Genomic DNA, 13,908 nt, shown 5'->3' with positions numbered 1-13,908 from the left:
TTGCCTTTTCTCCAGAACCTTATCACACCCGTCATGAGTAATACACAGAGGAATACCCTATCACCAACTCTAAATCTTAAAGCACAAAGCAGAGATCTGGATAAGCCTTATATCTACTCTAAGCTACCTTCAACCTTTTGTAAATCACCCTGTCTCTATCTAACAACTCCTAAAGTAAGTCAGGGCTATGGGGTATAATCTTAAAAGTCTCAAACCATGCCATTGGGGAATGACATCTCCTACCATATTAAGTCTCAAAGGACGCCATCTCAATAACTGAATGGTAAATGGTATTTTATGCAAACTCTCTCAAGGCTATGAGTTGCTCCCACTGACCTCCAAAATCCAAAATAAGGCTTGAGTATATCTTCAATAACCTGAATAATCTGTTCTGACTGCTTGTTTACTTGTGGGTGGAAGGTTGCATTAAGATCCACCTGAGTATTGAACTCCTCCTGGAAATCTCTAAAAATCTAGAAATAAACACTAAACCCTGGTCTATAATGATCGATATAGACACACTATGGAAATGGACTATCTAACTAACATAGATACAAGCCAACCTCTCGGAACTGAAGGACATCTGAATAGGAGTGAAATGTACCAACTTGGTCAAACGATCAATAATGATCCAAATACCATTGGAACCATGGAAGGAACGATGCAACCTACTAAAAAAGTCCATGGTAATTCTCTCTCATTTCTACTCGGGAATAGGCAATCTCTGAATCAAACCACAAGGTCTCTGATACATAACCTACACGTACTAACAACATAGGTAATAAGATACAAAGTCTACCATATCTCTATTTATGCCACTCTACTAATAATATTGTCTCAAGTCACTATGTATCTTATTTGTATTTGGGTGAATAGAATATCTGGAGCTATGAGCCTCCTAATTCTCTAATAGTGAAGACCTCTGCTAAACACTAGAAAGAATCCTCCTAGTGTATAAAATATCAAGTTGGACCATCAAGTTGGATAAGAACTGAATGTCCCAAACCAATAGCCTCTGAGTGACTAAAATACAAACCAAGCTACCCATACTCAGTGCCTTCCGACATAAGACATCTACTTCCACATTTAACTTGCCTGAAAGATATCATAATCCTTAAGAAATTCCATCCATCTATGCTTTCTATCATTAAACTCACTCTGGGTCATAAGATACTAAAGACTGTGATGATCTGTGAAAGTCTCACAATGCAAACCTTAAAGATAATGCCCCTAAATCTTAAATGGGGTAGTTGTGCTCGTGCACCTTCAAGAGTCTCAAAAAATAAGAAATAAAATGACCCTGCTGCATCAACTCACAACCTAAATAAACATAAAAATCATCATAATATATGGAAAATTCCTCACCCTCAACAACAATAGTCAAATAGGAGTCGAAGTAATAAACTCCTTAAGCTTTCCAAAGCATTACTCACACTCCTTGTACAATTAAAAGTGAATTTTCTTCTGAGTCAATCAGATCATAGGTTATGAAATGGTAGAAAAAAACTTGACAAATAGTCTATAGTAACCGGTGAAGCCAATGAAGCTATGAATTTAGTCAAAGATATAGGACTAGCCCAATCATGAATAGCCTCAATCGTTGCTGGGAAATACCATAATACCATTCTTAGACGCTACATGCCCAAGAAATGTCACCAAGTCAAGCTAAAACTCACACTTAGAGAATTTGGCAAAAAGCACATGATCTCTCTAAGTCTGGAGCATAAGCCTCAAATATTGTGCATGATCCTGTCTACTCCACAAGTACATAATGATGTCGTTGATGAACATGATCATGAACGACTCCAAATAAGGCATGAACAAATGGTTCATCAAATCTATAACCATTATTGGGTAATTAGTCAAACCAAAAGGCATCACTAGGAAATCATAATGACCATAATGGGTCCTAAAGGTTGTCTTTGGGATATCCTTAGCCCGATCCCTCAATTGATGGAAACCAAACCTCCACTTAATCTTAGAGAACACTGCTACTCCCTGAAGCAAATCAAACAAATCTTCAATGCGAGATGAATCATGCTCAACTTACTCCAGGATTTATGGGCAAGGTAATCATTGTCAAATATAGTAACACAACTTGATTTAGGGTCAAATCCTCAAGGAGTGGAGTTGGTATTCAAATCCTATGGATGTCAAGAGCTACTAAGTGACTACCCATAATGTATATGTAAAGTAAAACATGAATTTAAAAAAAATTGAGGGGAGGGATATGGTTTGGATGGTTGTTTTGACAAAAATTATTCAAACTACTAATTAAAAGCAATAATTGTAGATTAAATATCAATATGTGAAAAGTCTTGGGATTATGTTTTTCTAAGGACAAATAGTGCATGGTTTCAAGATATCAAATGCAAACTTTATTTAATGACTATAGGGGTAGACTAGGTTAGGGATTTTGATGCTAGTTCTTCAACCAAACACCAAAAATGTCACCCATGGGTCCTTTCGGATACCTCATGGGTGTGGCAAATAAATCCACCCAAAACCTCAATTGGGAATTCCTATTTCTAGGAGGATACACAAGACCTAGATAATTTACAATACTCCCTTATTTAAAAGAAAATGTAAAAGAATAAGCCAACATCTAATTATTGTTCACCAATACCTTGACATCCACATCTGTCTGTCAAGGATGATGTGAAATTTGGGGAAATTTGGGCTTTTACCCACAAATCCCAATTTGTCAATCAAGTATTTGTGAAACCCATCATCATTAACAAAGATCCCACACAAACAATAAAAATCACACACACATTTGTAACCTATTGAAGCATAATACCAAGATAGAATATTTATCTACTCATGAAAATAGGAAAAGGATTATTACCCAAATTTATATTCCTTTCCTCAATTGAAAATAAATAAAGTGTAATTCGAAAATTCCAAGCTCCAATTGCAAACTAAAAATATCTTTTGGAAGATTAATATAATTGTTCCGCTTACTCTAATTGGAAGTTTTCTCTATATAAACTTTAAAATTAGTTGGAAGATGATGCCAAAGTGAAAGAGTTATCCCTTTTTGAGAGATTCGAACCTGCTGTTTGAAATTACAAATCTACCCCTGGGTTGATTTTCGTCTCATCGGGATCGTCGGTGCATTGATCGTAATCACATCTCTCATGATCATATAACCCATTGCAATCATTGGCTTTGACTAATTTGGAATGTCCGGGATCATGCCACTCAAACTGCGATCACAATAACTGAGGGTCAATTCCTGTTGTTGATTTTTAGCTTTGATTTTTAGCTTTGGCACTATTTCTTCCCATTTTGTTCCCTTGTTAGCTCACATCATTAATTTTTATCCCATCACCTGTATGCCTACAAAACATGGAAATTAGTGCATTCAAATGACAAGTTTGTCTTATTAACACCTTTTAATCATAGTAATGTGTTTAGATTGGGATGTATATGAGTCATAAATTCACCACTTATCAACAACCCCAACTTAAATTTTTCCTTGTCCTCAAGAAACACTCCACTCTACTCTTTTTGCCTATTTTTTTTGGAAGATGACAATTTCACCCACCTTATTGTCTACATGCCTCCTCACGCTAAGGAAATCCCATACACCAAATTACCTACTATGCAACAAGGGATTTTAGTGCAAAAAACTCACTCTCATAAAGACTCTCTCAATGATAATAAGTACCATACCATATGCTTGACCTTATTTTCAATCACCACTACAATGAATACACTTGGTTGGAGATCTCGAAGGACTTTTTAAAGCTTACAACGTAGGTTCAGGAATGAGTATTATATCATTTAGGAACAAAGTGACTACACCCACCATGAACATCAACATCAAATAATTTAACCTAGCTTTTAACCATGGACCACTTTATTCATTTCCAAAATTCAAACATGCCTACTTTCGCTACCTTGATTTACCCATCTCTTTGAAGGAATTTTTATTTAAACTATTTCTTTTACAATCCATGCTATTCCTTATTTTGACGATTCCTTTATCATTCACCTTTTTACTTTCTCTCTTTGCTTAGATTTTAATGTATCCAGTTACAATATCATGGCCTGAGGTCTTTCTTCCAGAACTTACCACCCTTAACATAGGCATTTGGCTTTAAGTTTTATTTCTAATGTTCAAGAAGGGTAGGGTTCAAAAGAGGGATAAACATTAAATGGTTCAAGGCTTGTAATATGGTTGCCGAAGAAAGGCTTGAAGGCTCAAAATAGGTAAACAAGGATACTATTCTATGTACAAGTTGGCTATTTAGGCTAAAGTGGGTTCGTATCTTCACAAGGCCTATGATCATTTCACCAACAAAGAATAATCATAGTTTGCCTTGAGGGAATAATGGGGAAAGTTATAGATGATTCAAGTATGCATGAGAGATACACAATTATGCTCACCGCACATGGCATCCAAACTTTTCAAGGAGGCTCAATTGCATTTCCTACTAACAAAAAAAAAAGTATTTACCATATACTACAAACTAAGTACTTTAGAGTAATAAAAAGAGCTAAAGTATTATTGCAAAATTGTTTATGTCCATGCCCTTGGTTTACAAAACATTTTGGATGGAGAATGGTGTTTGATTCAAATTTACACCACATAAAATTTGCTATTAATGGTGCTAAACCTAGTCGTCATCTCACAGTTTAGCTCTTATGTGGGTAGACGATATAGCCACTCAGACTTTACCATAGGTATAAGGGCGATCGCAAAACACCAATGCTACATGTACTTAGACTTCCCCTGCATCTATGGCTCAAAGCCCAATCACAATGATTTTCCCTTAATAATGTCATCACTCAATCCATCATTGGGAATGGATCGTCTGAAATCAATCAATAGAAATACACCAATCTTTGTGGTTGGGGTAAGACTTTTAGGTTACAATGCCTGAACACAAATGTAGCCCCACCCCCACCTTAAAGAGTTGAAGTTCCCTCACTGAAACATGTAAAAGAATTACAAGGGTTAAAAAGGACTCTCTTAAAAATTAGTACCAATTTTTCTCGACTATCGCAATTGCAATATGATGTATTATGATCGTAACCATTTTCCCCTATTTTGCTCTATTTTTTTGCACAGCTACCATCTTTTCAAATCCATTTTCCCCTACTTTTCAGACTTCAAACTTGTGTCAAAACACCTATAATACATCAAAAATGCATTAAGTGTGTAAAGGATGGGTCGCCTCCTATCAAGATCCTAATTTAACGTCATGGCGCAAAATAAAATCAAAATGTCTAAAAGTATCCATAACATGAAATAGAGCCCTCATAAAGGATAGAAGCTCACCATTTTATTCCAAATGCTATTTCCTAGTCAATCACTATGTAGGAGGAGTAGAATGGTCACTTCCTGCATAGCATGGCTATATAGCCGCCAGTAGATGAGCTTAGCGAGTGACCACTAGCATGATCTAAGGATAAGATAAAGTAATGCTATTTATAAAACTAAGTAAATAATCCATAATGAATACAACCATACATATATATAACCATGCCAAGAAAAGTGTTCGGTTTTAGCATGCCTTCAAAACCTTCACCTGGGTTGTGTAGCTTTCCCATCCTAAATCACCCACGAGCTATATAGGTTCATCTCTCCCTGCTGAAAGGTATCCATTGCATGTAGTCGCACGACCAGGGAAATATCCTATGAGATGACTAGTACATCCCCAAAATATAGTGTGAAATCATACACACGGTCACTAAGACCAATGTCATATAAGCAAATATGTGTTTCCAGCTTTGGTTCCCCCAGTGACCTTCAACTTCCATGACTTTTCTACATATCCCACCGTTATTTCCTAATTAAAACCAGTTTCCAAATAACCAAACTATTATCCATCTATTAACCAAGGTTATTGATATTGGTATCATTATACTAACCCTTACTTGCAAGTATCATCCACATCCAACCATTTATAGGTTTAAGAGGACTTTCAAGTTCCCTTCTATTTACCATAATAAACTACTTAGGAGACTTTTATGTTCCCCATAAGCAAAACCAATTAGCCTTTAGCCTTTCCAAACTATTTAAACCATGCATAATTCCTTTACCAAGTTTATAACATGCAAAAGTTCCATTAAAAGAAGTCAATGCAATGAACATATCTTTATAATCATTGTATCAAACACATTGGGGGCTAAATATAACCAAAACCAATTCCAATTACCAATAAGTCATTCTGTAATGACATGATTTTCTGGAACCAGAAAGTTACACGGTGCTCATGATCCTGAAAGACTACAAACCAACCCTCTACTAATATTTGTGCCCCAACACTGCATAATATAGATAATAAAAATGGAAACTGGTCATAAGGTTCAAAATATCTAAACATACTCTAAAATTTAAAACTAAATTCTGATACATTTGTCTGAAAAACCTCTAGACTGTCTAAACTGTTGAGTTGATGGGACATGTCCCCAACTAACACTATCTACTAAAAATAAGCAAATTCAATAAAGTAATAAAACAAGGATCATCCTCGAATGAAGAGGACTCACTGCTAGGCCTACTACTACTGACTGGGACTGAACTACTGAGGGTACTCTACATCTAATACCTCTAAACCTATGGTGTCAAATAAAACACCATAGCGCAAATGCGCTAGTACGAGAATGTACCGAGTATGAAGATGAGGTAAGGCTAAATACAAGGGCTCATGCATGAATAATCACTAACTGAATAATAATAAGAGTAACGAACGAGAACACATACATGAATGCACAACCATAACCACAATCATCATAACTCTAAATATTGAAACTCGAATACTGCTTTACTGTCATCTGAACTCACCACTAACACTGAGATACTGAATCACTAAATCATCTGATACTGATAACTGATTAACTGGATATACTCACATCAATGACTGAATTCTAAGCTCACTGCTCTTAACTGACGGAATCAGAGATCAACCTCTCTAATGGATGATTTCAGAATCTATTATCAATGATAAAAAATGATCATTTTCAAATCTGACAACAAGAATACTTAACAGAATCTGAGACGGAGATCAAGCCTATCTATCGAGAGATCCCTGGATCTGATAACCAGAATACTTAACTGAATCTGAGATTGAGATCAAGCCTATCTATCAGGAGATCTCTGGATCTGATAACAAATAACCATATATGAGACCAAGCCTATCCGACGGATGGTCATGAATCAATGGAACTATCTGAGATTCTTACTGAGATAGCCGACTGTACCTCATATTCCAAATTTCTAAAGATTATACTGAAACTACAACTGTGGGAAGTAGTTACTTAACCGTTATGCCCTTGCCTCTCACTGGTGGGGTCCAACCTGTAACCCTAGCTGGAAGGGTGTCAATACTATGCCATGGGTAAAGACCTCTCTGGTAAAGCCTTTCTGGTGGTTGAACCTCACAGGAAGTCAGCCTAAGGCAATATAATATTCAAACCTCTCTCTATGGGTGACAGCCTCTACTAACAGTTACTCTTGCATCTTGCGCTGGCTACACAGTTCTAGATTTTAGGGATTTCTCATAAAGACTCAGCCTCTCTCTAGTGGGGAGCTGCCATCCCTTCCTTCGCTCGGTGCTAGCTCTTACTCCTAACTGAAAAACTCTAAATTGAATTCTAAATTAAATACAAACTAAACTAAATTTAATACTGATCATATTTCTCAAATGATCTGACTGAGTTAAGATAAATTCACCTGGTTCCATATCTAACTGATGATACAAAGTTTGAATAGATTACTCGATCACTATCGAGGCTAGAACTGAATACTTGGATACTACAAGATTTGAGCTGAGTACAACACTGAGGCTAGATTACTAGCGATCCTGAGATTTTGAAGATTATTGAGATTTCTTAAGTTTTGTATCTGTCTGAGGATACAAAGTTCTATAACTCACTGAGTTTTGAGAATCATGGCTCGACTGGGATAATCATGAAAATTAACACGGGCTCTAGACAGCAGCTAAATTATCGGGTATAAATACCCCCAGGACTCGATAACATAAAAGTACAACATAACCATTCTTGACTAGTCTTGACGATGGTCATTCATTCATCATCACAATCACTAAAGCATCTCTTCAAGAATTTAGGAAACATAACATGTATTCATCATCATAATCACTAAGGCATCACTTCAAGCATTTAGGAATCATAAACATCTATTCATCATCACAATCACCAAGGCATCACCTCAAGCATTTAGGAATCATAGACATATAATAGCATAAGGGAAACATGTTACTAGATCATACTCTATTCAAAATGGTCTTGCATAAAGTACTTCGCACGTATATTAGTCTTGGCATGTATTGGATAGCACATGATTGGGGAAACTTCATATTATCATGTCTCAACTTATTCACTAAGGCTTTTCAACAAACACTAGGCATGCATGGGTTTACAACTAATTAGGGATTTCATGCTATGATATCATAATTCATTTACTAAGGCATTTCATCAAACACTAGGCATGTATGGGCTTGCTCACAATTTGGGGTTTCCTAATCAACATTCCATAATGGCCCTAATTCTTCATATAAGAATTTTATCGAACATATGGGGAGCATGCTTTGCTTATTTAACCATTTCCAGACTTAATTGGCATGAACACACATCTAACAAGCAACTTGAAGAGAGTTTATCATGAACATCACATACTAAGGTCAAAGCTTGAAAACCTTGTAAACAAATATGAATCACAACTCAAAAATAGGTGAAACATCAATTTCAACTCACATGGATCATTAAAACCCATAAACACAAGATCTTTGAATTTTAGAAAAAGGTTTCTTGAGCTTCATGGATGAAAGGGACCCAAGAATCAACATCTACATACCTTGGGAAAACTCTTTTCTTAAAAGTTCTTGGAGAGATTATTGATTCCTTTTGATTTCTCTTAATCTCTATTGATTTTGGTTAAAGAAGAAATAAGGGTTTTGACTTTGTAAAACCTTAGTTTTGATGTTGAAGATGGGAAATGAGGCTAAGAGCCTTTTCTCGGGTATATATAGGGGCTGAAAAAGAGTGGGAAAAGACCAAAAAGCCCTTGGAATTAAACTAAAAATCCCAATTTTTACATGCTGGCGCGACGCGCCATAATCGTACCAGCTCATTAGAAATTGGACAATTGGGAAACTTCTTAATGACGGGACACGGTGGCAATTGTGTTGCCACCCTAGTTACGAACTGGCAAAATACTACGATGCGGTGGAAATCGCAGAGGCTCACTGGAATTTGACAATTGCCATTTTTGATGGCTCCACAATTCGCTAACGTGCCAGGTGGCACACTGTCTCACTAAAATGGCTCTAAAGGTAGTTCGTACTGGTAAAAAGTATGCATACTTAGTCATCCTATCCATAATGATCCAAATCGAATTATATTAACTCCGAAACCGAGGAAGACCGATAACGAAGTCTGTATTGATCACTTTCCACTTCCATTCGGGAAAATCAATTTCTTGATACAACCCTCCTGGCCTCATGTGCTAACCTTAACCTATTAACACACCATGCACTTGGGTACAAAATCAGCCGTATCCCTCTTCATGCCATTCCACCAATAGATCTCCTTGAGATCATGATACATCTTAGTCAAGCCGGGATGAAAAACATAGCGAGACTCATGTGCCTCATCCAAAACCCTTTTCCATAACCTGTCGACATCAGGAACAGATAAACTCCCATAGTACCATAAAGTACCATCACCACTAATCTCAAACACCATTACCTTTTGCCCACCAATGTCACTCTTGATTTTTATCAAGATAGAATCTAGCACTTTCTTCTTCTTAATCTCTGTACTAAGAGATGATTGAACCACTTCTTACACCACCACACCACCATCCTTGGAGTCTAAGAGATGAACTCCAAGGTTAGCAAAGCAGTCAATATCTTTCACAAATTTTCGCTTTCTTTCCTCCACATGGCGAAACTCCCCATGGATAACCTGCTAAGAGCATTAGCAACTATATTAGCCTTACCTAGATGGTAGTGAAAACTCATATCATAATCCTTGAAAAGCTCAAGCCATCTCCTCTACTTGAGAATAAGCTTTTTTTAGGTGAACACATACTTTAGACTTTTATACTCCAAAAAGATATCCATTTGAACACCATACAAATAATGCTGCCATATTTTTAAAGCAAACACAACCGCCAATAGCTCAAAATCATTATTAGGATAATTTCTCTCATGTACCTTTAACTGCCTAGAAGCATAGACAATCACCTTCCCAAGCTGTATCAATACACAACTAAGCCCTACCCGATATGCATAGCAATAAACTACGAACCCATCATTGCCTTCCGACAAGTTCAAAATTGGAGCCAAAGTTAACCTATCCTTTAACTTCTCAAAACTACCTTTGCATGCATCTAACCAAGAAAACTTAACCTTTTTCTGTGTTAACTTAGACAAAGGAGTAGCTATCAATGAAAAGACTTCCACAAACTTCCTATAATACTCGGCTAAAACTAAGAAGCTTTGAATATCAAATGGAGTCTAGGTCTAGGATACCTCTTCACCATAGAAACCTTCTGCGGATCTACCATGATCCCTTCACTAAAAATAATATGACCCATGAAAGTCATAACGTTCAACCAAAACTCATACTTAGAGAACTTGGCGTACAACTATTATTCCTTTAATGTTTGCAACACTATATAGAGGTGATTATTATGATCCACCTCACTCATCAAATAAACTAAAATGTCATCACTGAACACAATGATAAAGAGATCCAAATAATGCCTAAATACCCTGTTCATCAAATCCATAAATATTGTCGGAGCATTACTCAACCCAAATAACATCACCAAAAACTCAAAGTGTATATACCGAGTACCAAAAAACGTTTTAGGGATATACACTTCCCTAATATTTAGCTGATGATACCCAAAACGAAAATCTATCTTAGAAAAGAACTTGGAACTTTGTAATTGGTCAAACAAATTATCTATTCTTGGAAAAGGATACTTGTTCTTAACCATCACCTTGTTCAACTTCCTATAGTCAATACACATCCGAAGGGAACCATACTTCTTACGCACTAACAACATTGGCGCACCCCAAGGAGATACACTAGGATGAATAAACCCCTTATCCAAAAGATCCTTAAGTTGCTCCTTAAGTTCTCTCAACTCAGCTGGAGCCATTCTATACTGAGGAATATAAATTGGACGAGTGTTCGAAAGAAAATAAATACAAAGCTCTATTTCCCTATCCGGAGGAACACCAGGAAGACCATCCAGCAAGACCTCAAGAATCTTATTAACCACAGGAACTAACTGAAAAGAAGGACCTTCCGAGTTAGAATCTTTAACCTAAACCAAGTGATAAAGACAACGTGTGCAGATTAACCTCTAAGCTCTATGATAATAAATAAACCTCCCCATAGGAGCTAAGGAAACACCCTCCAATTCAATAACCAGCTCACTAGGAAACCTAAAGATAACCTTATGGGTCTGACAATCCAAAGACACGCAACAAGAGTATAACCAATCCATAACCATCTCTATGAATAGTCAACCTTGAGATGTCTGTATATTTAATCAGCTAGGAAGTCTTGCTCTCCAAAATCAGATCTTGATTTAACCAAAAAGTAAACTTCTTCATTTTATCCACCATGTCATCCACTAAATCAGGAGCATACCTTGATAATTGGTGAAACTTAAAGGCATATTTCTCTACAGACATCCTCCCTTACTTGATGTTAACAAACTCCTCCATCTTAGTTTCCCTCTACTAATGGGGAAAGAATCAATCAAAAAATGGGTTAGAAAAGGCCTCCCATAACCCTTCCTCATCCACTCCACCTCTATCCCTATCCCACTTCTCATACCACTGATATGCAATATCTTTAGGCTGAGAAACTGCAAAGTTTATCCCCTCTATATTAGTAGCCTTCATCATCTAAAATATCTTTTCTATCTTATCCAAAAAGCCTTATGGATCCTCCTCTACCTTTACTCTAGAAAAAGTGGGAGGACCTATCTTCATAAATTAGCCAACACTTGTGGCCTCATAAGACAAAGCACCAATCACACCCTACTCCATTTGAGCAACAACCAATTTAGCAATAGAATTAATAGTCTAATAGAATTCTGCATTAGTCACCTCACCTTGAGGAGAAATAGTAGCAACCGGTAGAACTCCATAATTATTAGGGATAGGATCATGAGATTAAAGATGAACCCTTGAAGTAGGATGCACCCCTTCAGTATTGCCCCCATTTAGGATAGAATAATTTCCTTGTGTTCCAGATCTACGAGGCATAATTTGATAGATGAACAAGAAAGGATTAGAGAGATTCAAGGATTAGGAATTCAAGCTTGAAGATAGAATACCAAGAAAGTGAAACATTCTTAAATGCCTTGTAGCCTCTCTCTTATAAGTGTGGCGCGCTACATACCCTTAAAAGAGACTCTACTCTACACGACTTTATGGACTCCCTATTGACCATGAACCTAGGCTTTGATACCAACTTGACATGACCCACCCTGGGCCTTATCATAATAGGCATCCCAAGTCTGACTAGGACCGGAGACTACCCCTATTACCCAACCCAACCTTCAGTTGCTTACCTTGAGTTGGCTGAATTTCGAACATGAAACATCATAGTGTGATAGCTTACACCAAGATTCTAAGAATAGATCACAACTGTGACCAACCCAACCGAGTCCAACCATCCCATAACCATAATTCAACCATACCTAACCATACCAAACAAGGCCATAAACCAGGTCATAACTAAAGACATTCCAAAACATAATATAATTAATCCCAAAATATAATAAGATGGAATAACCAACAATACCATCTAATGATGATAGCCCACCAGCTTATTCCAGTGCTAAGGCTTACACCTGCATCGATCCCGCTTATACCAACCCATAGAAGTATAATAAAGCCTCTATTTGAATGAGTAATGAAATCTGGTTGGGACTTGCCCCTAACTATATCCAAAACCAATATCCACAATAAAACAAAAATGTCTAAAAGTATCCATAACATAAAATAGAGCCTTACAAAAGAATAGAAGCTCACCACTTCAACACAAATGTTGTTCCCGAGTTAATCACTATATAAAAGGAGTAAAATGGTTGGTTCCTGCATAGCATAGGTATACATCCGCCAGTAGACATGGTAAGTAAGTGACCGCTGGCATAATCTCATGATAAGGATAAAGTAATGCCATTTGTAAAGCCAAGTAAAATAATCCATGATTCATACAAACATACATACAGATATATATATATATATAACTATTCTAGGAAAAGGGACCGGGTTTTGCATGCCTTCAAAATCTTTACCTAGGCTATGTAACTTTGTTGTCCTAAACCACCCACAGGCTATATGGGTTCAGCTTCCCCTGCTGAAAGGGACTCAGTGTGTGTAGCCGCACATGGTCACTATGACCAACCTCATATCAGCAATTATGAGTTTTAAGTTTTTGTCCCCCTGAGACCTCTATCTCCCATGGGAAACCATAACTAAGAAATTAACATCAAAACCCCCAAATCATATTTGAAAGCCAAAACTATATAATAGTAAAACGATGTGAAACATTCATATAAACCATTCCTTTAATCAAATTAAGAATGAGGGAAGAGAAACATGCCTAAAACCAAGATGATGATGGAAAAAAATCACTAAGAAAAGCCCCAAATTAATCCCTTACTTGAAACCCTAGCTCCCCTTGCCTAATATCTCTTGAAAGAATTATGAAGTGTTTAGAAAAAGTTTCTAAGTGTTAATGAATAGAATAATAGGATAAATAACCTTCTAGGTAGGTTAGAAGTAGTAGGTCCTTATTAGGGTAAGTAGGGAAATATCCAGAATACCCTTACTTAAGTTGCATAAGAATCCCATCACAGAGATACGACTATCTCTTATGAGTCATACACTCCCAATA

Source organism: Capsicum annuum, chromosome 5, assembly GCF_002878395.1.
Source record: "Capsicum annuum cultivar UCD-10X-F1 chromosome 5, UCD10Xv1.1, whole genome shotgun sequence".
In the NCBI taxonomy this organism is placed as follows: Eukaryota; Viridiplantae; Streptophyta; class Magnoliopsida; order Solanales; family Solanaceae; genus Capsicum; species Capsicum annuum.
This window is presented reverse-complemented; position numbering follows the sequence as displayed.